General features: G+C 35.1%; 1 long non-coding RNA gene across 1 annotated transcript; it reads right to left on the reverse strand.

Annotated features, from left to right (window-relative positions):
* Nucleotides 1-9,449: 9,449 nt before the first annotated feature.
* On the reverse strand, nucleotides 9,450-11,356 carry LOC148764642 (uncharacterized). The gene is made up of 3 exons (XR_016024240.1): nucleotides 11,239-11,356; nucleotides 10,499-10,584; nucleotides 9,450-9,660 (listed from the first exon to the last, which is right to left on the reverse strand). It is a non-coding gene; the product is annotated as an uncharacterized LOC148764642 (long non-coding RNA).
* Between the last annotated feature and the right edge of the window lie 13,851 nt (nucleotides 11,357-25,207).

Genomic DNA, 25,207 nt, shown 5'->3' on the forward strand with positions numbered 1-25,207 from the left:
AAGAATATTTTAATTCATCTCCATTTACTCGCCTTTAGATATTTTAGATGGTGTCTGTTTAGTCACTAGGATTTTATAATCTCACCACCCTCAATTCTTCACATTTCAGGCTCGGGATAGCCAGTAGATAGTCGATTGCATCAAGGACTTCAGTTAGCCTTGCATCGACAAAATTGTAGGTTCACAGACTCGCATCTTATTGGTTAGTTGGGGGCCCACGTGTCATTGTAAAAGTAATTTTATACTTTAGTTATTTGATTTAAAGTATGTATGAACATATTTATCTTTTACACCATGTTTTTGACGGGTTTTGGTGTTTTCGAAGAAAAATGATGAAAATGCCCCTGTGAGCCAGAAAATAATATTTTATTGTTTTGATTTGGAAAAGACTTATGATTTCTTGAAATGCGAGATTTAATAATTGTCGCTCACTGGGGAGATGCGGAAGCTGATGCTAAGCCTTGCAGGGTTTTGATTGACATTTCGGGTAATGAGTGCTTATTGGGACGTCAGAGCGTTTGTCATGAGCCCGATGGGTGTTCCGGGTCATGACAAATAAGGTCTTATTTGTGTCCAACGAGGGCGCGGGGTATTACATATATTATCATTGAGTGCATATTTAATCGTATAATTATATGTGATAGAGGATTTTTTTCATGTTAATGCAATAATAAGGAGTTATTAAGTACTAATTGGATGAAGCCCATGGAACATAAAAGCTTTGCAAGAGAATTGTAAAGTTGTTACAATTATGAGATCACTATGCATCAAAGCCATGTTCCTAAAATTATTCCTGGTCATTATATTATCAAGATAGGGCATTGACAATGCTCAAAGATTGATACATGTTAAGCCTCTTTACTTGGGAAGTAAACAATCGATCTCATAGACTGAAGTATATGGAATACTTAAGGATAACATGTAGGTGCTTATTAAATAACAAGTTCACTGAACATGACCTGCTATGACAACTCCATTTGGCATTTCACTCATGTGTCTATAGAATATGTTCTCATTTGATAATTGTGCAACTAGTCCTCGGACTTGAGACACCAGACCATCTTGTATGGGGAATGATATACTTTGATTTCACCCTTACGAGTTGGGAAACAACCAGATGCCTAAACAGGGTGTTTTTAGGTATGCCATGAAACATGCGAAAGTGAATGAATGTCAAAAGAGGATTCATCACCCCAAGTGATATGAGGGGATGTATCTCACTTGTTCTCAATTCTTGATTAACTTGTATAAAGTCTTTGGCCAAAGCATGATGAATTTGAGGAAAGTTAATTTCCTAAATTCATAAAGTTAATCATGAATTATAATAACTAATATGGAATGTTACAAATAGACACTGAGCCATACTTTAGGACATATCCGAGATATCTAATGAAAGGACCGTATTGCACTGAGAGGCTTATCACTGAACGGCTTTGTCAAATTCTTTAATTTACTCTCTAACATTTGGGTGGTCATGATGTATTGCTAGATGCCGCTCATGATCTATAAATATAAATCAATTATCAAATTGATATTTGATTAGGATTTATATTTATTGCCAACATGTTAGAAGCCTAATGGGTCACACACATTAAGTGACATGATTGAGATTAAATAAGGATAATTAATTAAGTTGGACATAATTAGAATAGACCAAAATAAAGTGAAAAATTAGTTAAGTTCACAGAGACTTAATTAAATTAAGATACAATTGTTGTATCTAGGGTTATAACTTAGTTTGGGTATATAAATATATTATGTTAGCAAACTAAAACTCTAAGCCTCCAGCCACTTCTCAACAGTTTCATAAAATAAGAAAAAAAATAGTTTTCTTTGTCTGACCAAAATAAGATTCGGCAAGAACTTTTGGTATTTTTGTTTTAGAAACAAAAACTTGCTGTCACGACTCGGCACTCCCTTCAAGCCCGTGACAACCGTCGCAAAGTCTCAGTAGACATTCATTACCCGGAATGTCAACAGAAACCTCGCAAGGCTCTTGCATCAGTTTTTCACTTCTCCTGTGAGCAATAGTTACTAAATATCGAGTTTTAAGAGAATATAAACTATTTTAGATCAAAAATAATCAAAATGAAATTTTAGCCACATAGGGGTATTTTGGTCGCTTTTACCTAAAAATTTTGAAACTTGATAAAAATACAACATATGGTAGAAAGATATCCATTTTCGATCAAAAATAAATTTTTGTAATCTAAATCATCCATTTGGAGTGAAAAGTTAGCTAATTAGTAGCGTAAGAACAAAATAAATTCATACACATAGTGATACAGTAAACCAGGTATTCAAAATTATCCTATAGTGGCATATGGACCCCGAGATAACCAAAAGTGTGCAAGAATGTAGACCTACGATTTCCAAGGAAGTAAGTCCAAAAGAAATCCTTGATGAAATCGATTGCCTACAAACTATCCTGAACCTGAAATGGTTAAAAAGAAAGGGTGAGTTTTCATAAACTCAGTGAGTAAACAAAGTCCGTCATTAACTTCTAAAACCGAGTAAATGGAGACAGTTAACTTTTCATCATACCATAATCCACAATATTTTGTACTTGTTTCAAATCATATAAAACAACACATTTCATTATAATACACATCACGACTTATGATTTTCTTAAAAACTTAGCTCATGCCAAAAATCATACTCGGTGATACCTTGGCTGAGGCATTCAACCGAGTCCACCAAGGTTATTAAGTTAACAACTACTCATAAAAACATAGTTTAGCAATCTCTTGGCGTTGGCAGAGTTCATCCTCAAGTGGTGGTTCGGCGTGAAGTGAACTCTATCGTACCTTAGGAGATATCCTTCGCGCCTCTCATACTAAGGTAAATATAACGGGGTTTACCGTGCCCCTCTAATAGGTTGGTCCACGAAAACCCGCCTACTGCAGTGGCTAATTAAATAACTCACCAATCAATAAAATTTTGACAGCATAATGTGGCTAACATAATACTACCCAGCCTGTCAAAGGAAAACAAACAGTTTAATATATTTCACAACACAAAAACCCAACCACATATGTCATCATGTATCAGTTCATAAATCATCAATTCTAAACATAGGTACGTAAACTTAAATATATAAGCAACATCAAAGATTGGTCTCCACATACTCACATTTTCAAAAACATTATTGAATTGTAAAATAAGTCATAAACCTTATTCCTTAAATCGATTATTAGTCATAAAACATAGAATTCATTTAGGTTCAATATTCTTAAAATCATTAAAACGATTGTAAAAATACTCTAGATAGATAAGATGAACAGTGGTTACTCACTTTGATGGGAATTTACAACACTCCTAGTCTCAATCCTCGGGTGCAATACCTTTGCCCTTATCCGAGGGCTCACCACCTATACATAATGTGCAACAGAAAATTTAATATACTTATGCTAAATTGTCACAAACTATTTTATGTTCTATATGAATGCATGCAATGAAATGGGAGGTGTTCAGCCTATCGCGCACTATACACTACTTAATCGGTCTAAACGTCCAATTCGATTCCAATTAATTTATTGCACTTTCAATACTCCCCAAAATTCCACACACTTCAATAAAATTCTATTCTAAGTGAAATTACCAAAATATCCCTCATAATTGTGCAAATTGCTAACTAACAGGAGTAAAATTTTTCGGTACCCGTTTTTGATTTCTGGTATTCCTAAGCACCAAATACAATCTAAAGGGCATGAAAAACAACCAAGTTCATCATCAAACCTCACCCATAAAATTCAAACAAGATAGGTTCTATAATGGGCATGTGGATTTCTTACTTAATTTTCATACTAAATGTTACTAAACACCTAAAAACACTAAGTTACCTTGAAATTCAACTAAATTCATCACCAACTTTCTCTCTCTAAATTTGGCCAGCATATTGACCCTCATGAAAACTTGAATTTAATTCATGAAAAATGGAAAAGAATGATTGGGCAAAATAAATTTCAAGCTTAAGATTAAAAATCTTAATCACCAATTTCTTGAAATTTCAATAAATTTTCCTTAGTTTTTCCTCCCTAGGGTTTTTCTTTTCTTTTCTTCTCTTTTCTGCAGGTGCTGGTCGGCCTTCAAATTCTGAGTGGAAGAGTATGGGCTGGTTTTTAAATGGCAATATAAAAATATTTAATTTTTGACACATGTTACCTTTTTATTGGTCCGCTTGTTTTAACTTAATTTTTAAGCCTTTTCTCACCACCACAAATGCTCTAATCCATAGCATAAAATAATAATAGGTAAAATTCTGGAGCTTGACATATGTCATGGTGGTGTAAAATCGTAAAATTCCAATTTTGCCCTTGTGGTCTCAAAAAATGACTTTTTTACCCTTATGCTTGAAATTGAAATTTTCACTTCTCAATCTCAAATTATACTCCAATTGGTCAAACTTGATCAAAATTTTTATCCAACTTTCCAAATTTGCCCTCGGGTGGCAAAATTACCATTTTGCCCCTAGGGTATGAAAATTCCTAATTGACTCCAATTTAATCTTCGAACTCCAAATCACCATATTAAGTCATTCTGGGGTTTTAAAATTCTCAATTTCATCTTAAAATTCCTAATTGAACTAGTTCGAAGCTTTAAATTAACTTAATTGCATAACTAGTTACGATACCGATTATTTAACTATTTCTAAGGCATTCTAACATGCAGATGTGTCATCAAGTATATGGATGTTGTGATGAGTATATAATGGAGTAGGGCTTGACACTTGCTAACACAAGTAAAAATCTTACCTTTGAGAAGGTCTTATTTAGTCACTGTGTGGATTACTGTTAAAGGCCAAACACTTGAGTGGTTGAAGATTTGACAAATCCTAAAGGTGAAGAAGCAAAAATTTCGATTACAGGATTTTAGACCGTTTTATTCTTTTTTTGGGTTTTTGTTCCATCACAAGCTTTTTACATTTAATTGGCTCTTGATTACAATATCTTGAGTAAGGTATATAACTCTTAAACTTATGAGTGTTCATAATTAATTTGAAGTTACATGAAAAACACAAATATTGATCCTGTAAGATTCGACTGTGTCTTTAATTAAATACTAGTTTATTTTTTTGTTGTGTTATTTTTTTAATTTATTGATTATTTTCACATTTGAGCATGAGGTCGAATCCCAGTAGTGGTATTAGAGCCTTTGTTTGATATTTTTCATGTAATTTTGCATGCTGAATTCTTGGTGATAATCACTAGGATTGGTTTGTGTGTTGATTTGGTATTTATCAATTTTAAAGGCTTTCTTTAAAATTTGTTTTTCTATTTTAATTCAAATCTAGACAGCATGTAATTAATTCATTAAAACATGTTTTAGAAGATTTAAAATCATGTTTAGTTGAAGAATTAATGAATGGATTAAAAGGCTTGCGAAGCCAAGTTAAAACTGAATAGTTTAGAGGTGTTTTGGGGACAAATGTGCTAATTATTTTTTACTAACTCTAGGCAAGTGTTTTGAGTAGTTTTTAATTGTTAAAATTAGTTTTATCAAATTAAATTACTACATGCTTCAGCCAAACTTGATTTAGTATGAAAAAGGTTCATAAAAATCATGTTTTCGAGTTCCAAAACAACAAAGATTCAATGCAGAAAATTTTGGGCAATTATGATCGGTTTTGGTGGCTTAATTCTTCATGAATTTTGTGTTTAATTGTTAAACACACTTGCTGGAAATTTCCAGCAGCTTTTTCATTAGTTTGACTCATGATTTATGAAGTTTTAAAAGCACTTAAATGCCATCTATATTAATTTTGGGTGATTCATAAAAAATAAAAAATTGTTTCCTACTTTAAAAGTAATTGCTAAAATTAATAATAGAATTTTAATTTTGGGTGATTCATAAAGAATAAGAAACTGTTTCTTACTTTAAAAGAAATTCATAAAATTAAGGATAATATTTTAATTTGAGAAATTCATAATAAATAGTGTAACACCCCATACTCTCGTATAGGAGCCAATACGACCTTATCGACAAGGTGAAGGGTCGATTGGCTTAAATCTAAATGCCAAGGAGCAGTGAAGGGTGAAATGAATAGTTTGAAATAAAATATCCCGCATGCGAGAAAATAGTAATTAAATAGTAATATTTTTATAAAAGATGAATTAGCGAGTTAAAAGGTGATTCAGAAGTGAACCAGGACAAAATAAGACGTTTTGGGTCCCGAGAAGACAAGTGGAGAATTTTAAAATAAAATAATATTTTATTAATAAAATAATATTAAAATATTAATATTTTAACTGTTGTTGAAATTAGTCATGAAGGAGGATTATATAACTAATCTAAGTGGGGGAGAAGAAATAAGAAAGAATTTCGAAGAAAAAAGGCATTAACAGGGCTCGTGTGCCTTTATTAAATAGAGCAAAAACGGGTAAGTATATATTTAAATATTATAGTGATGCCTTGGTGAAGTGCAAATTTTATATTTTGTTTGTACACGTGTAAAGGAAGGAAGATAGAAGGAAATTAGAGTTTAAGAAATGTTGGAAGGACCAAATTGTAAAGGATGAAAGTTTGGAAGGTCACAAGGTAAATAAAGAAAAATTTAAGGACCTATGTGCAAATTTTAATATTTGAAGTTAAATGGACGACATTTACTAACCAAGGAAGGTTAGATTATGTGGAATATGAGATGTACATGTGAAATTCATTATTACATGCAAATCATTGCATGCGAAAAAAGAGAAGTTAGTGGGGAACATGTGGGACCCCCACCATGTGAAGAAAAAGAAAGAATAAGACTAAAATTTATTTGCATGTAATGTGATTGGTGCATTGGTGGTCAAATGAAGAAAGAAGAAAGTGGATTGCATGTGACTTGAATGGGTCAAAGAGTGACTAAATAAAATATAATATAAAAGTGGTGCATGGAATAAAGAAATCAAGAAATAAAGAATGAAAAGTGAGGTGGCGGGTGAAAAGGTTTTAAAAGCTTTTGCCTTGTGATTTTAACCACATAAAAGATAAAAGAAATATGCCAAAAGTTATTAAGCTCTGGGCAATCCGCCTATGAAAGAAAAGTAAAGAGAAAAGGAAAGAAAATAATAGAAAAAGAATGACTTTGAGCAATCAGCCCTTATACCGGCAAAATGAGAAAGTGAAAGCCATTTTCAAGGCATTTGCCTTGAGAGGTCCGCCCATAACAAAGAAGAAGAGAGAAAGGAGAAAAAAAGAAAAGAAACATGCAAGGAGGGGCTCGGGTTTTAGAAGAAGAAGGTGAAGAAAACAAGTGAGTTCCATGAGAGATCCGCCCATTTGGAAGAGAAATGAAGAGGAAAGGGCCTTGTGGAGCTTCCACCCGAGAGGAGAGGAAAGAAAGAAAGAGAATCGGCTTGAAAGAAGAAGAAAAGAGAAAACCAAGAGGTGTTCTTCCCCACCCACACACCATTGTTGAAGTTTAAAGAGATTTTGGTAGTTTGGCTTGGAGATTTCAAGGTAAGGAAGATAGAAATTATTAGTTTGGTTGAACGCATACTTTTTGAACTGATTATAATGTGTGAAAATGTTTGTAGCAGCAAAAGAATACCATGTGGGGTGCCAAGGAAACCATGTATGTTGGTGATTCGCAAGAAATATGAGATTACGCTACCAAGGAGCTTGAGATTTCTTGGTTTTAGTTCAAGTTAAATTATTAAGGAAAGGTAAGACAAATTATGGCCTAATCCTTGATTGTTTATGCTATATGATTATGGGTTAGGAAAAATGCCTCTATTGGTTGTGAGATTTGATGTTGTGTGTAAAACCCGACCCCATAAATACATGTCATGACATACATGCATTGAGTAGCATGTTATTACGCTAGAAAAGCACCTAAGAATAGACGAAACCCGATATTGTACCTAACGGTACACTTAAATTGATTTAACCTCGAACTAGTTCAAATAGGAATTGTAGGATGAAATTTAATATTTTATAGTCCAGGAATGACTAAAAATGATTGTTCGGAGTTCGAGGGTTCATTTGGGGTAAAATTAGAAATTTTGATATTCAAGGGCAAAATCGTCATTTTGCCACCTAAGATAATAATTTGATCATGGAGTGAAATTTTTGATCAAGATTAACTATTTGGAGTATAATTTAATGATAGGAAGTGAAAAAGTTTAATTCTGGTGATTTTTGGAGTGTAGGGGCAAAATCGTAATGTTGCCACCCACGGACAAAATTTGAGATTTTGAGAGAATTTAGATCAAATTTGACAAATTGGAGAATGGTATGAGTATAAGGGATGAAAAATATGTCTATGTGCAATTTTTCGATTTTTGGGGCAAAAATGTAATTTTTGACTTTTACGGGGGCAAAAGTGTAAATTTCAAAAATTACTCCACCGAGACTTTGGATGCGTCTGAGAATTTTATCTAAGCTATGAATATATGAGACAAGTGTATGGTGAAAATTTGGAAACAAATGGATGAAATTTTAAAAATGGGCCAATGGGAAAGTGACATGTGGCATTTTTTAATGATATAATATTATTTTAATGAAAAGTCAGCCCATTTAAACCCAAATTTTAAGTGCTAGCCGGCCAGAAGGAAGAACAAGAGAGGAAATAGAGAGGAAAGGAAGAAAAAAAGAAAAACCAAAGAGAAACAAGAAAATTCAAAAGGAAATTCGCGGTTTTCGATCGTTTACGCGTCTAACGGTAAGATTTTTCGATTTTAGCTTGATTTCTACCTATCCTATGCCTTTATTTCCATTTAGCATGCTTGAGGAGAGAGATCAAAAAGTGATATCAAGGGCTGGACGAAATTCTAGGGGAGAGAAATTGAAATTTTTAGGTTTTGATTTTTAGTTAAATTGATAGTTTTAGTTAGTTAAATGTGTTTAGAAATTAAATTGGGCAAGAAATCATTAAATTTTCACAATACCCACTCTTGGCTGGATGCTCAATGCTGTACAATGATGATGAATTGATTTTATTCTAAGGGAAATGAAGAGAAAATGATGAAAAACGATTAAACGTGATAGAAAAACAAAGTAGAAAATTAACCGAGTTAATGTCCCATTTTTGGCCAAATTTTCCAAGGAAGGGTGTCACGACCCGGAACCTCCCTCAGGCCCATGACAATCACCGCGACGTCCCAATTGACACTCATTATCCGGAATGCCAACCGGAACCCCGCAAGGCTTACATATCAGTTTCTTTCCTTTCCTGTGAGCAATCATTGTTAAATATTGAGTTTTTAGAGAATATTTACTATTTTAGATCAAAAACAATCAAAATAAAATTTTCGCCACACAAGGGTATTTTGGTCATTTTTTTCTCAAAAATTTCAAAACTGGCTAAAACGTAATATACAAGTACAAAATACATAATTCATATTCAAAATGAGTTTAAGAGTCAAAAATCTTCATTTAAAACGAAATTACGGTTATTTGAATATAATAAGAAAATAAAAGAAATATTAAGGGAAATATTCTATTTTCTTATAAAACAATATTTATAGAGTTATACGTGAATAATTTTTATAGCGTAAAAGCTAAATAAATTTATACATACTGAAATACAGTAAGCCAAAATATTTAATTTAATTTACAATAACAAGAGGGCCCCCGAATAAACAAAAGTAGAGAGGACTGTGAACCTACGATTTGGAAAATGCAGATCCAATGGTAGTCCTCGATGAGATCAGCTATCTACAGTCTATACTGAACCTGAAATGGGTGGAAAGGAGTTGGGTGAGATTTTGCAATCCCAATGAGTAAACAGACATTATCATAAATATCTAAAGGCGAGTAAAATGGAGGCAAGTTTAAACAACAAATTTCAACTCATTTCATAATGTTTTCAATTTATTTCTTAAACCACAAAGTATTTGTAATTTACCAAAACAATTGTTAAGGCTTATGGCTTTTATTAAAACAAGGCTCAAGCCAAAACTAATCCTCGGGGATACCTTGGCCGAGGTATCTAACCGAGTCCGCCAAGGGTGTTAAAACATTCACACGTGAAACACATTTTTATTTTTAAAAACAAGCCGTCCCTTGGCGTTGGCCGAGTTACACATTCACGTGGGGGTTCGACGTGAAGTGAGCTCTAATACTACCCCAGGAGTTACCCTCCTCGCCTCTACAACCGGAGTAACTATATAACTGGGTTTACCGTGCCCCTCTAATAGGCAGTCCACGGAAACCCGTCACTGCAGTGACTAACCCACCAATTTTAATAAAATTTCGACAGTATAACGTGGCTTTTATTTATTTATCCAGCCTGCATAGTAAAACAACTTACATAAATTTCCCAATGCATTCACAAAATATAGCCACATATACTCATTTCTCATAAGCCATTCCTAGGAAAATATATATTTTTCAAGTCAATTTGTAGCCTCCAATTACTCAATTTCATAATCAATACAATATATTTTTATTTGTCACATTTATTCCTAAAACATCAAAAATCCCGTTTTAATCTCGTTCTCATTTCATAAAATACATAAAGGGCATTTAAAATAAACTCTAGATAATTTACAATAATAATAAGTTTACTCACCGTTTGTACAAAATAAAAGCTTTCTAAGCGCCCCGATCACTACTCGTCGGGTACGACTTCTTTGCCTTTTCCGGAAGGCTCTCCTCCTAGACACATTACAAAAATTTACACAATTCATCACATTGATGCTAAATCACTATATAATTAACTTAAATCCTATACTAATGCATGGTATGAAATGCAATAGCCTAAAACGGCTTAAATGCGGTATTAACCTATTTTTGGCACTTTGCCCGATAAATTGCTAACGCGCTCCATTTTAGCTCTAAATCATCCCATTCTCTCTCCAACATTTCTAACCATCAAATATCAGCCAATAACCTTCTAAAAACAACAAAAATCAGCTCACTCCCTTCCTTGGAAAATTCGGCCAAAAATGGGACATTAACTCGGTAAATTTTCTACTTTGTTTTTCTATCACGTTTAATCGTTTTTCATCATTTTCTCTTCATTTCCCTTAGAATAAAATCAATTCATCATCATTGTACAGCATTGAGCATCCAGCCAAGAGTGGGTATTGTGAAAATTTAATGATTTCTTGCCCAATTTAATTTCTAAGCACATTTAACTAACTAAAACTATCAATTTAACTAAAAATCAAAACCTAAAAATTTCAATTTCTCTCTCCTAGAATTTCGTCCAGCCCTTGATATCACTTTTTGATCTCTCTCCTCAAGCATGCTAAATGGAAATAAAGGCATAGGAAAGGTAGGAATCAAGCTAAAATCGAAAAATCTTACCGTTAGACGCGTAAACGGTCGAAAACCGCGAATTTCTCTTTGAATTTTCTTGTTTCTCTTTGGTTTTTCTTTTCTTCTTCCTTTCCTCTCTATTTCCTCTGTTTTTCTTCCTTATGGCCGGCCAGCACTCAAAATTTGGGTTTAAATGGCTGACTTTTCATTAAAATAATAATATTTCATTAAAAAAAATGCCATGTGTCACTTTCCCATTGGCCCATTTTTAAAATTTCATCCATTTGTTTCCAAATTTTCACCATACACTTGTCTCATATATTCATAGCTTAGATAAAATTCTCAGACTCATCCAAAGTCTCGGTGGAGTAATTTTTGCAATTTACACTTTTGCCCCCGTAAAAGTCAAAAATTACATTTTTGCCCCAAAAATTGAAAAATTGTCCATAGACATATTTTTCACCCCTTATACTCATACCATTCTCCAATTTGTCAAATTTGATCTAAATTCTCTCAAAATCTCAAATTTTGTCCATGGGTGGCAAAATTACGATTTTGCCCCTACACTCCAAAAATCACCAGAATTAAACTTTTTCACTTCCTATCATTAAATTATACTCCAAATAGTTAATCTTGGTCAAAAATTTCACTCCATGATCAAATTATTATCTTAGGTGGCAAAATGACGATTTTGCCCTTAAATATCAAAATTTCTAATTTTACCCCAAATGAACCCTCGAACTCCGAACAATCATTTTTAGTCATTCATGGACTATAAAATATTAAATTTCATCCTACAATTCCTATTTGAACTAGTTCGAGGTTAAATAAATTTAAGTGTACCGTTAGGTACAATATCAGGTTTCTTCTTTTCTTATGTGCTTTCCTAGCATAATAACATGCTACTCAGTGCATGTATGTCATGACATGTATTTATAGGGTTGGGTTTTACAATTCTACCCCCCTAAAAATAAAATTTTGACCTCAAAATTTCACTTACCAGATTCAACAAATAGATGCGGGTATTGGTTCCTCATCTGATGCTCTACTTCCTATGTCATTTCCTCCATTCGAGCATTTTTCCACAATACTTTGACCATTGAAATACTCTTGTTTCTCAGTACTCGATCCTTTCGATCCAAGATACTCACAGGTTGTACCTCGAACTTCAAATCGTCATGCAACTCGATCGGAGGTGCTTCGAGGACGTGAGAGGGATCTGGTACATATTTCTTAAGCATGGAGACATGGAAAACGTTGTGGATCCGATCTAACTCTGGAGGTAATTCTAACCGATAAGCCACTGGTCCAATCCTTTCAATTATTCGGAATGGTCCAATATATCTCGGGTTGAGCTTTCCCCTATTCGCAAATCGAATCACACCTTTCATTATCCAATAAAACACCATAATTTATCATGATAGTATAATCAATAAGATTTAATACTTCAAAGTATTCAAATTATTACCTTTCCAAGGAGAAACCTTAAGAAAAACTTTATCATCGATCTCAAACTCCAAGTCTTTTCTCCGTTTATCTGCATAGCTCTTCTGCCTATCCTGGGCTACCTTTAGCCTCTCTCGTATAACCTTGATCTTGTCATTAGTTAGCTCGATCAATTCCACACTCACTAACTTTCTTTCACCCACTTCATCCCAACAAAGTGGAGTACGACATTTCCTTCCATATAAAGCTTCGTATGGTGCCATACCAATGCTAGACTGAAAGCTATTGTTGTAAGCAAATTCCACCAATGGCAAATGTCTGTCCCAACTCCCAATAAAGTCAATGACACAAGCCCGTAACATATCCTCCAAGGTCTGGATAGTCCTTTCTGACTGACCATCCGTCTGTGGGTGAAAAGCAGTGCTAAATTTCAATTTGGTTCCAAGAGCTTCTTGAAATTTCGGCCAGAATCGAGAAGTGAATCGAGGATCTCGATCTGACACTATAGAAACGGGAACTCCATGTAGCCTCACAATCTCATCTATATAGAGCTGAGCCAGCTTCTCAATAGAGTATGTACTATGGACAGCTAAAAAGTGAGCGGACTTAGTCAACCGATCTACGATCACCCAAATCGCATCATTTCCCCTCTGTGTCCGCGGCAATCCCAAAACAAAATCCATAGTTACATGCTCCCATTTCCACTCGGGAACAGGTAAAGACTGAAGTGTACCTGCTGGCCTCTGATGCTTCGCCTTAACTTGCTGACATACGAGACACTTTGCTACGAATTCTGCTACGTCTCGTTTCATACCCGGCCACCAATAATTCTCCTTGATAGTCCTATACATCTTGGTGCTTTCGGGATGCAATGCATAGGCAGATGAATGGGCTTCTTCCATGATCGCTTGTCTCAACTGGTTTCCCTCAGGAACACAAACTCGATCTTTAAACATCAAGACGTTATCCTCTCCAAATCTGAACTCACTAACTCCCCCATCGGTCAGTTTTTGAATTTCTTTTCTTAACTCATCATCAGACCTCTGAATGTCCTTGATCTGATTAAGTAACGAAGGTCGCACAATGAAGTTTGCCAATAAGGATCCATCCTCACCATTTTTCACCTGGACCCCAAGAGATTTCGTCTCTATTAATGCTGAAAAATAACAACTCTGAAGTGCTGCTAAAGACGATGAAGACTTACGACTTAAGGCATCAGCTACAACGTTCGCCTTTCCCGGATGATAGTCTATCACCAAGTCATAATCTTTTATCAACTCCAACCATCGCCTTTGCCTCAAATTAAGCTCCTTTTGGGTGAGCAAATATTTTAAACTCTTATGATCCGTAAATATCCGACAATGCTCACCATACAAGTAATGCCTCCAGATTTTTAAAGCAAACACCACTGCTGCTAACTCTAAATCATGGGTAGGGTAATTTGCTTCATGCCTCTTTAGCTGTCTAGAAGCATAAGCCACAACTTTTTCATCCTGCATCAATACGCACCCTAACCTCAACTTTGAGGCATCACTATATACTACAAATCCCTTACCATTAACAGGAAGTGTTAAAACGGGAGCGGAGGTTAACCGGTTCTTTAGCTCCTGAAATCGATTCTCACAAACATCATCCCACACAAACTTAACTCCCTTACGAGTTAGACGGGTCAAAGGAGCTGCTATTAAGGAAAACCCCTGAACAAACCTCCGATAATAACCGGCTAATCCGAGGAAACTACGAATCTCCGTCATTGTCTTAGGTTGCTCCCATTGTAAAATTGCCTCTACTTTCTTAGGATCAACATATATTCCAGTTCTCGATACTACGTGTCCCAAGAATACCACTTCCTGTAACCAAAACTCACACTTCGAAAACTTTGCATACAACTGTCTTTCCCTCAAAGTTTGTAATACTATACGCAAGTGGGCAGCGTGCTCATCATTATCTCTCGAGTAAACCAGTATGTCATCAATGAACACAATAACAAACTTGTCCAAGTAAGGGTGGAACACCCTATTCATGAGATCCATAAAAGCTGCCGGTGCGTTAGTTAACCCGAAAGGCATGACCAAGAACTCATAATGACCGTACCGAGTCCTGAACACTGTCTTGGGTACATCTTGTTCTTTAATCCTCAACTGATGATACCCAGACCTTAGATCAACCTTGGAAAACACTGTAGCTCCCTGTAATTGATCGAAAAGATCATCAATCCTCGGTAACGGATACTTGTTCTTAATGGTCATTCTGTTAAGCTGTCGGTAATCGATACATAACCGAAGTGTACCGTCTTTCTTTTTCACAAATAAAACCGGTGCTCCCCACGGAGATATACTAGGGCGTATAAAACCCTTGTCCACCAACTCTTGCAATTGTACTTTCAACTCCTTCAACTCTGCCGGAGCCATTCTATATGGAGGGATAAAAATAGGTGCGGTACCCGAAAGTTAATCAATAGGGAACTCAAGCTCTCGATCAGGAGGCAGTCCCTGTAAATCATCAGGAAATACATCAGGAAACTCACTTACTATCGGGACATCCTCTAACTTAGGTTCCCCCTTTGAAGTATCAATCACGTATGCCAAATAAGTCGAATACCCTTTCTGCACTAATTTCGAAGCTTTGATGGCCGAGATTACACAGGACGGTAATACTCGACGTTTCCCTGCAAACACAATCTCTGCTCCCTCCGAATTTCGAAGAACAACTTCCTTTCGGAAACAATCCACGTTCGCTCGATGTGCAGTTAACCAGTCCATACCCAATATTAGATCAAAATCTAGGATCTCTAGAGGAATTAAGTCACCCCTAAATTCTTCCTCGCCTACCCTTACCCCACAGTCTCTATAACAACTATTTCTAACTAGCTTTTCTCCTAAAGGGGTGTGAATTACAATTTCTTCCTCTAATGGTGACAAGTTTCTATCAGCAATTGATGCAAATGTGGTGCTCACATAAGACCTATCTGAGCCAGAATCTATCAAAACATAAGCATCTTTATCAAATAAAGACATAATACCTGTCACTGCTCCAGGTCGGACTTGTGCCTCATCTTCCGTCACAGTGAAAACTCTTGTCGAGGTACGAGTCTGTGGTCTCGAAGGTGGATGTGCCGGGGTATTACTCTCCACACCGGACCGTATGGCCACTCCCTGTCTCGGTGGCAACCCAGAAGAATCTCTCCTCTGTATATCAGTGCGAGCTGGTGAAGATGATGCAACTACCGTGGCTCGTCCTAACCGTGGGCAATTACTCCTAATATGACCCGTTTGTCCACATTGGAAACATCTTGTTGGCTCTCTACATAGCCCACTATGATAATTCCCACAATTTTTGCATCTGTCAGAACCTCCGAAACTCTTCCCAGAACCAGTCATAGCAGATCTGTTAAACCTCGAAGGTCTCTGTTGTGATGGTGGAAATGGAGGTCGAGGAGATGTCACGGAAACAGAAGTAGTACTCCCTGAAATCGCTGAGTCCTTGCCTCTTTTTACTGACTGACTATAAGACATACCAGGATTCCTCCTTTTTGCAAACTCAGTCCGAATCCTCCTATTCTCAGTTGCGAGCTTCTCAGCTCGTAAAGCCATCTGTACCACCTCCTTATGCGGCTCCCTACCAGTCACTGTCATCCGCTCTCTAATCTCATTACGGAGCCCTTCCTCGAAATAACTGGCCTGATCCTGCTCAGATTTTACCAGATCTGGCACATATAACATTAACTCGTTAAAACGAGTCTCGTACTCCTCTACAGTTAGATTTCCCTGTTTCAAACTCAGAAATTCTCTCTTCTTTTCTTTCTGATGGAAATAAGTGAAATACTGACCATCGAATTCCCTGAGAAAATCAGACCATGTCTGAGGAGTAGCGGAACGGGACTTCACCGAATTCCACCAAGTACGAGCCCTCTTCTCTAATAATCTCGTAGCCACCATCAGCTTCATGTCGTCGTCTAATCTCATATCAGAGAGTGTCTCTGAAACCTGATTAATCCAGTCCTTTGCCACAGTGGCATCCAACTCACCCGTGAAAGATACACAACCCAATTGCCTAGCCTCTTTCAGCTTCTTGGAAATGGATACATCCTGTACTGGTGGTGGAACTAAAGGAGTAGTTGGAGGCACTACAGGTGGAACTTGACCAGTCTGAGCTTGACCAGCCATTGCTGCAAAGAAAGCTGCCAATGCTTGTGCTGCCTCAGTAGGCATGGCGGGAATACCCGTAGGTGGCTGAGGAGATGGAGGATGTGGAGGACTATCGGCCTGCTCAGCAGCAGGTGCTGCCCGAATGGCAGATGCAGCTGATTCCTCCTCTACTATATTTGGCTGATGACGTTGGGAACGACCTTTTCCCCTCCCAACCGATCTAGTGAGAGGTGGACGTCCGCGTCTAGGAGGCATTGTAATCTATAAAAAATACGAGCAAGTTTAGGTAACCTTAGGCTCTATATGCAGATACATGCATTCTATTCAACCTAACCTAACTTAACTTAATCCGGGGCCACACTGATATTGTAAATTTTTCAAACAACTTTAAAACTAAAAACTTTGATCTTTAAAACCAAAAGCTCTGATACCAATAGAATTGTCACGACTCGGAACCTCCCTCAGGCCCATGACAATCGCCGCGACGTCCCAATTGACACTCATTATCCGGAATGCCAACCGGAACCCCGCAAGGCTTACATATCAGTTTCTTTCCTTTCCTGTGAGCAATCATTGTTAAATATCGAGTTTTTAGAGAATATTTACTATTTTAGATCAAAAACAATCAAAATAAAATTTTCGCCACACAAGGGTATTTTGGTCATTTTTTTCTCAAAAATTTCAAAACTGGCTAAAACGTAATATATAAGTACAAAATACATAATTCATATTCAAAATGAGTTTAAGAGTCAAAAATCTTCATTTAAAACGAAATTACGGTTATTTGAATATAATAAGAAAATAAAAGAAATATTAAGGGAAATATTCTATTTTCTTATAAAACAATATTTATAGAGTTATACGTGAATAATTTTTATAGCGTAAAAGCTAAATAAATTTATACATACTGAAATACAGTAAGCCAAAATATTTAATTTAATTTACAATAACAAGAGGGCCCCCGAATAAACAAAAGTAAAGAGGACTGTGAACCTACGATTTGGAAAATGCAGATCCAATGGTAGTCCTCGATGAGATCAGCTATCTACAGTCTATACTGAACCTGAAATGGGTGGAAAGGAGTTGGGTGAGATTTTGCAATCCCAATGAGTAAACAGACATTATCATAAATATCTAAAGGCGAGTAAAATGGAGGCAAGTTTAAACAACAAATTTCAACTCATTTCATAATGTTTTCAATTTATTTCTTAAACCACAAAGTATTTGTAATTTACCAAAACAATTGTTAAGGCTTATGGCTTTTATTAAAACAAGGCTCAAGCCAAAACTAATCCTCGGGGATACCTTGGCCGAGGTATCTAACCGAGTCCGCCAAGGGTGTTAAAATATTCACACGTGAAACACATTTTTATTTTTAAAAACAAGCCGTCCCTTGGCGTTGGCCGAGTTACACATTCACGTGGGGGTTCGACGTGAAGTGAGCTCTAATACTACCCCAGGAGTTACCCTCCTCGCCTCTACAACCGGAGTAACTATATAACTGGGTTTACCGTGCCCCTCTAATAGGCAGTCCACGAAAACCCGTCACTGCAGTGACTAACCCACCAATTTTAATAAAATTTCGACAGTATAACGTGGCTTTTATTTATTTATCCAGCCTGCATAGTAAAACAACTTACATAAATTTCCCAATGCATTCACAAAATATAGCCACATATACTCATTTCTCATAAGCCATTCCTAGGAAAATATATATTTTTCAAGTCAATTTGTAGCCTCCAATTACTCAATTTCATAATCAATACAATATATTTTTATTTGTCACATTTATTCCTAAAACATCAAAAATCCCGTTTTAATCTCGTTCTCATTTCATAAAATACATAAAGGGCATTTAAAATAAACTCTAGATAATTTACAATAATAATAAGTTTACTCACCGTTTGTACAAAATAAAAGCTTTCTAAGCGCCCCGATCACTACTCGTCGGGTACGACTTCTTTGCCTTTTCCGGAAGGCTCTCCTCCTAGACACATTACAAAAATTTACACAATTCATCACATTGATGCTAAATCACTATATAATTAACTTAAATCCTATACTAATGCATGGTATGAAACGCAATAGCCTAAAACGGCTTAAATGCGGTATTAACCTATTTTTGGCACTTTGCCCGATAAATTGCTAACGCGCTCCATTTTAGCTCTAAATCATCCCATTCTCTCTCCAACATTTCTAACCATCAAATATCAGCCAATAACCTTCTAAAAACAACAAAAATCAGCTCACTCCCTTCCTTGGAAAATTCGGCCAAAAATGGGACATTAACTCGGTAAATTTTCTACTTTGTTTTTCTATCACGTTTAATCGTTTTTCATCATTTTCTCTTCATTTCCCTTAGAATAAAATCAATTCATCATCATTGTACAGCATTGAGCATCCAGCCAAGAGTGGGTATTGTGAAAATTTAATGATTTCTTGCCCAATTTAATTTCTAAACACATTTAACTAACTAAAACTATCAATTTAACTAAAAATCAAAACCTAAAAATTTCAATTTCTCTCTCCTAGAATTTCGTCCAGCCCTTGATATCACTTTTTGATCTCTCTCCTCAAGCATGCTAAATGGAAATAAAGGCATAGGAAAGGTAGGAATCAAGCTAAAATCGAAAAATCTTACCGTTAGAAGCGTAAACGGTCGAAAATCGCGAATTTCTCTTTGAATTTTCTTGTTTCTCTTTGGTTTTTCTTTTCTTCTTCCTTTCCTCTCTATTTCCTCTGTTTTTCTTCCTTATGGCCGGCCAGCACTCAAAATTTGGGTTTAAATGGCTGACTTTTCATTAAAATAATATTATTTCATTAAAAAAATGCCATGTGTCACTTTCCCATTGGCCCATTTTTAAAATTTCATCCATTTGTTTCCAAATTTTCACCATACACTTGTCTCATATATTCATAGCTTAGATAAAATTCTCAGACTCATCCAATGTCACGACCCGAAACTCCCATCGAGCCCGTGACAACCGCCGCGACGTCTCAATTTACATTCATTACCCGGAATGTCAACCGAGACCCCGCAAGGCTTTAATATCAGCTTCTCATTTCCCCTGTGGGTAACTGTTTCCAAATACCACATTTTAAAAGATTTTAAACTATTTCCAACTTAAACAAATGAAATATTAATTTCCGTCTCACAGGGGTATTTTTGTCATTTATCCCAAAAATCTCAAAAATCATCTAAAAATATAGTATGTAAGTGGAAAACACATATTTCTTAATCAAAAATAATTTTGGATGTCTAAAACATTCGTTTAAAATGGAATTATGACTGTTATAATAAAATAAAAATATTCAATAAAATATTCAATTTTCACATAAAACGATATTTTAAGAACACTGCATAAATAATTTTTATAGCGTAAAAGCAAAATAAATTCTTACATACCGTAATACAGATAACCAAAGTATAGAATTTAATTTACAGTGACACGTGGGCCCACGAATGACCAAAAGTATCAAAAGAAATGAACCTACAGTCTTTGGATGTGGCAAGTTCAACTGTAATCCTTGCCGATATCAGTTATCTACAATCTATTCTGAACCTGAAATGGGTGGAAATGAGGGTGGTGAGATTATAAAATCCCAGTGAGTAAACAAACATCACTCAAAATATCTAAAGTCGAGTAAAAGGAGACTATTAAAACATTTCATCAAACTGTAATTTATCATCTTTCAACTTATTTCAACCAAATGAAATCAATTTATTTAAAGCAAGTAATCAGTATGGCTTATGAATTTCTTAAAAAGCTTGGCTCATGCCAAAAATTATTATCATACTCAGTTATTTGGGATACCTTGGCCGAGGGCTATCCCAACTGAGTCCGCCAAGGCTATTAGAAAGTCATGTTTTTATTTTGAAAACATAGCCATTCCTTGACGTTGGCCGAGTTCCCCTTCACGAGGTGGTTTGGCGTGAAGTGAACTCTAAAAGTTATACCTCAGGAGTTACCCTACTCGCCTCTCCAACCGAGGTAAAAATATAACAGGATTCCGTGCCCCTCTAATAGGCTAGTCCACAGAATCCAGCCCACTGCAGCAGGTCAAACCCACCATACAATAAAATTTTGACAGCATGACAGGGCTAATATATTACTACCCAGCCTGCAAGGGTGAAATAAAGCGATTCATATAATTCATAAAAACACAGCCCAGCCAGTCATGCCAATACAATAACATAAGCCATTAATTCAATTTTAAATTTACAACATATCAGTGGTCTCCAATTACTCTATTTTCAAAATCGTTATTTCGTTTCAAGACAATTTATAAAATATTTTCATTTAAACTCATTTTGTTTACAAAACATAAAAATTTACCATTTGAACTCATTTTCATAAAATTCACCAAAACCGAATAAAAACATACTTTAGATAATTAAAATGATGGTAAGGTTACTCACCGTGTCTAGAGTGAGGATTTTCGAAATACTCAGACTATTGGTCCTCGGGTGCAATTCCCTTGCCTTTATCAGAGGACTCACCACCTTGACACAATACAAAATCGAGAAATTCACCACATTGGTACTAAATTGAAATTAAACTAATTTAGACTACTAATGCTTGATATGGAATGCAAAAATGTCTAAATTTTTGCCTAAATGCGGTGTTAGCCTATTTCGATCTTTTACCCGATAAATTGATATACGCGTCCGTTTAAACTCCAAATTAATTTTTTTCAGTTTCTATACCTCAATTGCACCCAAATTGACTTAATGTCCCTCAGTGTGGTGCAAATTATCAGTCCCGATAACAAATTACGAAAATACCCCTAGTGGGTAAAAATTTGTAACTTTGCTCCGAAAATTTCCATTATTTTTCTAGGCTCATAATTCATCATTATTCATCATAATTCCTCAAATAACCATCAAGATCAGCAGCCAATATTCCCCTAGAAAATTCAGCATAATGGGTTTCAATGGGAGAAAATTATATTTCTAGCTTATTTTTGCTACATTTCAATATAACTTAACTAAAATCACTTAATTCAATTAAAATCAACCAAAAATCAAGCTCAAAACTCATCCATGGAGGTTTGGCCAGCATGGGTGTCCATACCCACTTTCTAATTTTGCATGAAAATGAGAAAAAAATGCATGGGTAGTGAAAATCACAAGGAAAATCAATGAAATTTACCTTTTTAATGCTTGATTTCTTGATTTCTCTTGATTTTCTCCAAATTTTTCAGGTAGGATTCTTGTTTTTTTTTTCCCCTTTTCTCCCCTGGTTTGGACAGCTGAAGAAGATGAGAATTCCGGAATTTTTACCTTTTTAAAGGCTAAAATAATATAATATTATTTTATTCATTTTTTTAATGTTTTATTAATTCCTTAAATTCTAGCCATCCATTTGTTTCCAAATTTTCACCATACACTTGTCCCACATATCCATAGCTTAGGTAAAATTATCAGACTTATCCAAAGTCTTGGTGGAGTAATTTTTGAAATTTACACTTTTACCCCCGTAAAAGTCAAAAATTACATTTTTGCCCCAAAAATTGAAAAATTGCACATAGACATATTTTTCATCCCTTATACTCATACCATTCTCCAATTTGTCAAATTTGATCTAAATTCTCTCAAAATCTCAAATTTTGTCTGCGGGTGGCAAAATTACGATTTTGCCCCTACACTCTAGAAATCACTGGAATTAAACTTTTTCACTGCCAAACCCTCAAATTATACTCCAATACTCAAATCATACTCCAATAAGTCAAATGGGGCTAAAAAAATTCTTTTCTAAAAATTCCCATTGTGTCCTTGGGTGGCAAATGACCATTTTGCCCCTGGACAGTAAAAATTCTAGTTTGACTTCAAATTGATCCTCGAACTCCAAATCACCATATTAAACCATTCTGGGACTTTAATATTCTTAATTTCATTTTAAATTCTCTATTTGATCTAGTTCGAGACTTAAATTAACTTAATTGTACCATTTGGTACATTGTCGTCTTTTAACGATTTTTCTTTCAAGGCTTTCCAAGTATGCAAGCATATTGTCAATCATATGAATGACATGGAAAGTATTTTATAAGATCGGGCTTGACATCCAAAGTCTCGGTGGAGTATTTTTTGCAATTTACACTTTTGCCCCCGTAAAAGTCAAAAATTACATTTTTGCCCCAAAAATTGAAAAATTGTCCATAGACATATTTTTCACCCCTTATACTCATACCATTCTCCAATTTTTCAAATTTGATCTAAATTCTCTCAAAATCTCAAATTTTGTCCATGGGTGGCAAAATTACGATTTTGCCCCTACACTCCAAAAATCACCAGAATTAAACTTTTTCACTTCCTATCATTAAATTATACTCCAAATAGTTAATCTTGGTCAAAAATTTCACTCCATGATCAAATTATTATCTTAGGTGGTAAAATGACGATTTTGCCCTTAAATATCAAAATTTCTAATTTTACCCCAAATGAACCCTCGAACTCCGAACAATCATTTTTAGTCATTCATGGACTATAAAATATTAAATTTCATCCTACAATTCCTATTTGAACTAGTTCGAGGTTAAATAAATTTAAGTGTACCGTTAGGTACAATATCAGGTTTCGTCTTTTCTTATGTGCTTTCCTAGCATAATAACATGCTACTCAGTGCATGTATGTCATGACATGTATTTATAGGGTTGGGTTTTACAAAGGGAGTGAGCTGATTTTGTTGTTTTTAGAAGGTTATTGGCTGATATTTAATGGTTAGAAATGTTGGAGAGAGAATGGGATGATTTAGAGCTAAAATGGAGCGCGTTAGCAATTTATCGGGCAAAGTGCCAAAAATAGGTTAATACCGCGTTTAAGCCGTTTTAGGCTATTGCATTTCATACCATGCATTAGTATAGGATTTAAGTTAATTATATAGTGATTTAGTATCAATGTGATGAATTGTGTAAATTTTTGTAATGTGTCTAGGAGGAGAGCCTTCCGGAAAAAGCAAAGAAGTCGTACCCGACGAGTAGTGATCGGGGCGCTTAGAAAGCTTTTAGTTTGTACAAACGGTGAGTAAACTTATTATTATTGTAAATTATCTAGAGTTTATTTTAAATGCCCTTTATGTATTTTATGAAATGAGAACGAGATTAAAATGGGATTTTTGATGTTTTAGGAATAAATGTGACAAATAAAAATATATTGTATTGATTATGAAATTGAGTAATTGGAGGCTGCAAATTGACTTGAAAAATATATATTTTCCTAGGAATGGCTTATGAGAAATGAGTATATGTGGCTATATTTTGTGAATGCATTGGGAAATTTATGTAAGTTGTTTTTACTATACAGGCTGGATAAATAAATAAAAGCCACGTTATACTGTCAAAATTTTATTAAAATTGGTGGGTTTAGTCACTGCAGTGACAGGTTTTCGTGGACTGCCTATTAGAGGGGCACGGTAAACCCAGTTATATAGTTACTCCGGTTGTAGAGGCGATGAGGGTAACTCCCGGGGTAGTATTAGAGCTCACTTCACGTCGAACCCCCACGTGAATGTGTAACTCGGCCAACGCCAAGGGACGGCTTGTTTTAAAAATAAAAATGTGTTTCACGTGTGAATATTTTAACACCCTTGGCGGACTCGGTTAGATGCCTCGGCCAAGGTATCCCCGAGGATTAGTTTTGGCTTGAGCCTTGTTTTAATAAAAGACATAAGCCTTAACAACTGTTTTGGTAAATTACAAATATTTTATGGTTTAAGAAATAAATTGAAAACATTATGAAATGGGTAGAAATTTGTTGTTTAAACTTGCATCCATTTTACTCGTCTTTAGATATTTATGATAATGTCTGTTTACTCATTGGGATTTTATAATCTCACCACCCTCTTTTTCACCCATTTCAGGTTTAGTATAGACTGTAGATAGCTGATCTCATCAGGACTACCATTGGATCTGCATTTTCCAAACCGTAGGTTCACAGTCCTCTTTACTTTTGTTTATTCGGGGGCCCTCTTGTTATTGTAAATTAAATTAAATATTTTGGCTTACTGTATTTCAGTATGTATAAATTTATTTAGCTTTTACGCTATAAAAATTATTCACATATAACTCTATAAATATTGTTTTATAAGAAAATATAATATTTTCCTTAATATTTCTTTTATTTTCTTATTATATTCAAATAACAGTAATTTCGTTTTAAATGAAGATTTTAGACTTTTAAACTCATTTTGAATATGAATTATGTGTTTTGTACTTGTATATTACATTTTAGCCAGTTTCGAAATTTTTGAGAAAAAAATAACCAAAATACCCCTGTGTGGCGAAAATTTTATTTTGATTGTTTTTGATCTAAAATAGTATATATTCTCTAAAAACTCGATATTTAACAATGATTGCTCATAGGAAAGGAAAGAAACTGATATGTAAGCCTTGCGGGGTTCCGGTTGGCATTCCGGATAATGAGT

The sequence above is a fragment of the Theobroma cacao genome, chromosome 1 (genome assembly GCF_053813885.1).
Source record: "Theobroma cacao isolate CCN51 chromosome 1, ASM5381388v1, whole genome shotgun sequence".
In the NCBI taxonomy this organism is placed as follows: domain Eukaryota; kingdom Viridiplantae; phylum Streptophyta; class Magnoliopsida; order Malvales; family Malvaceae; genus Theobroma; species Theobroma cacao.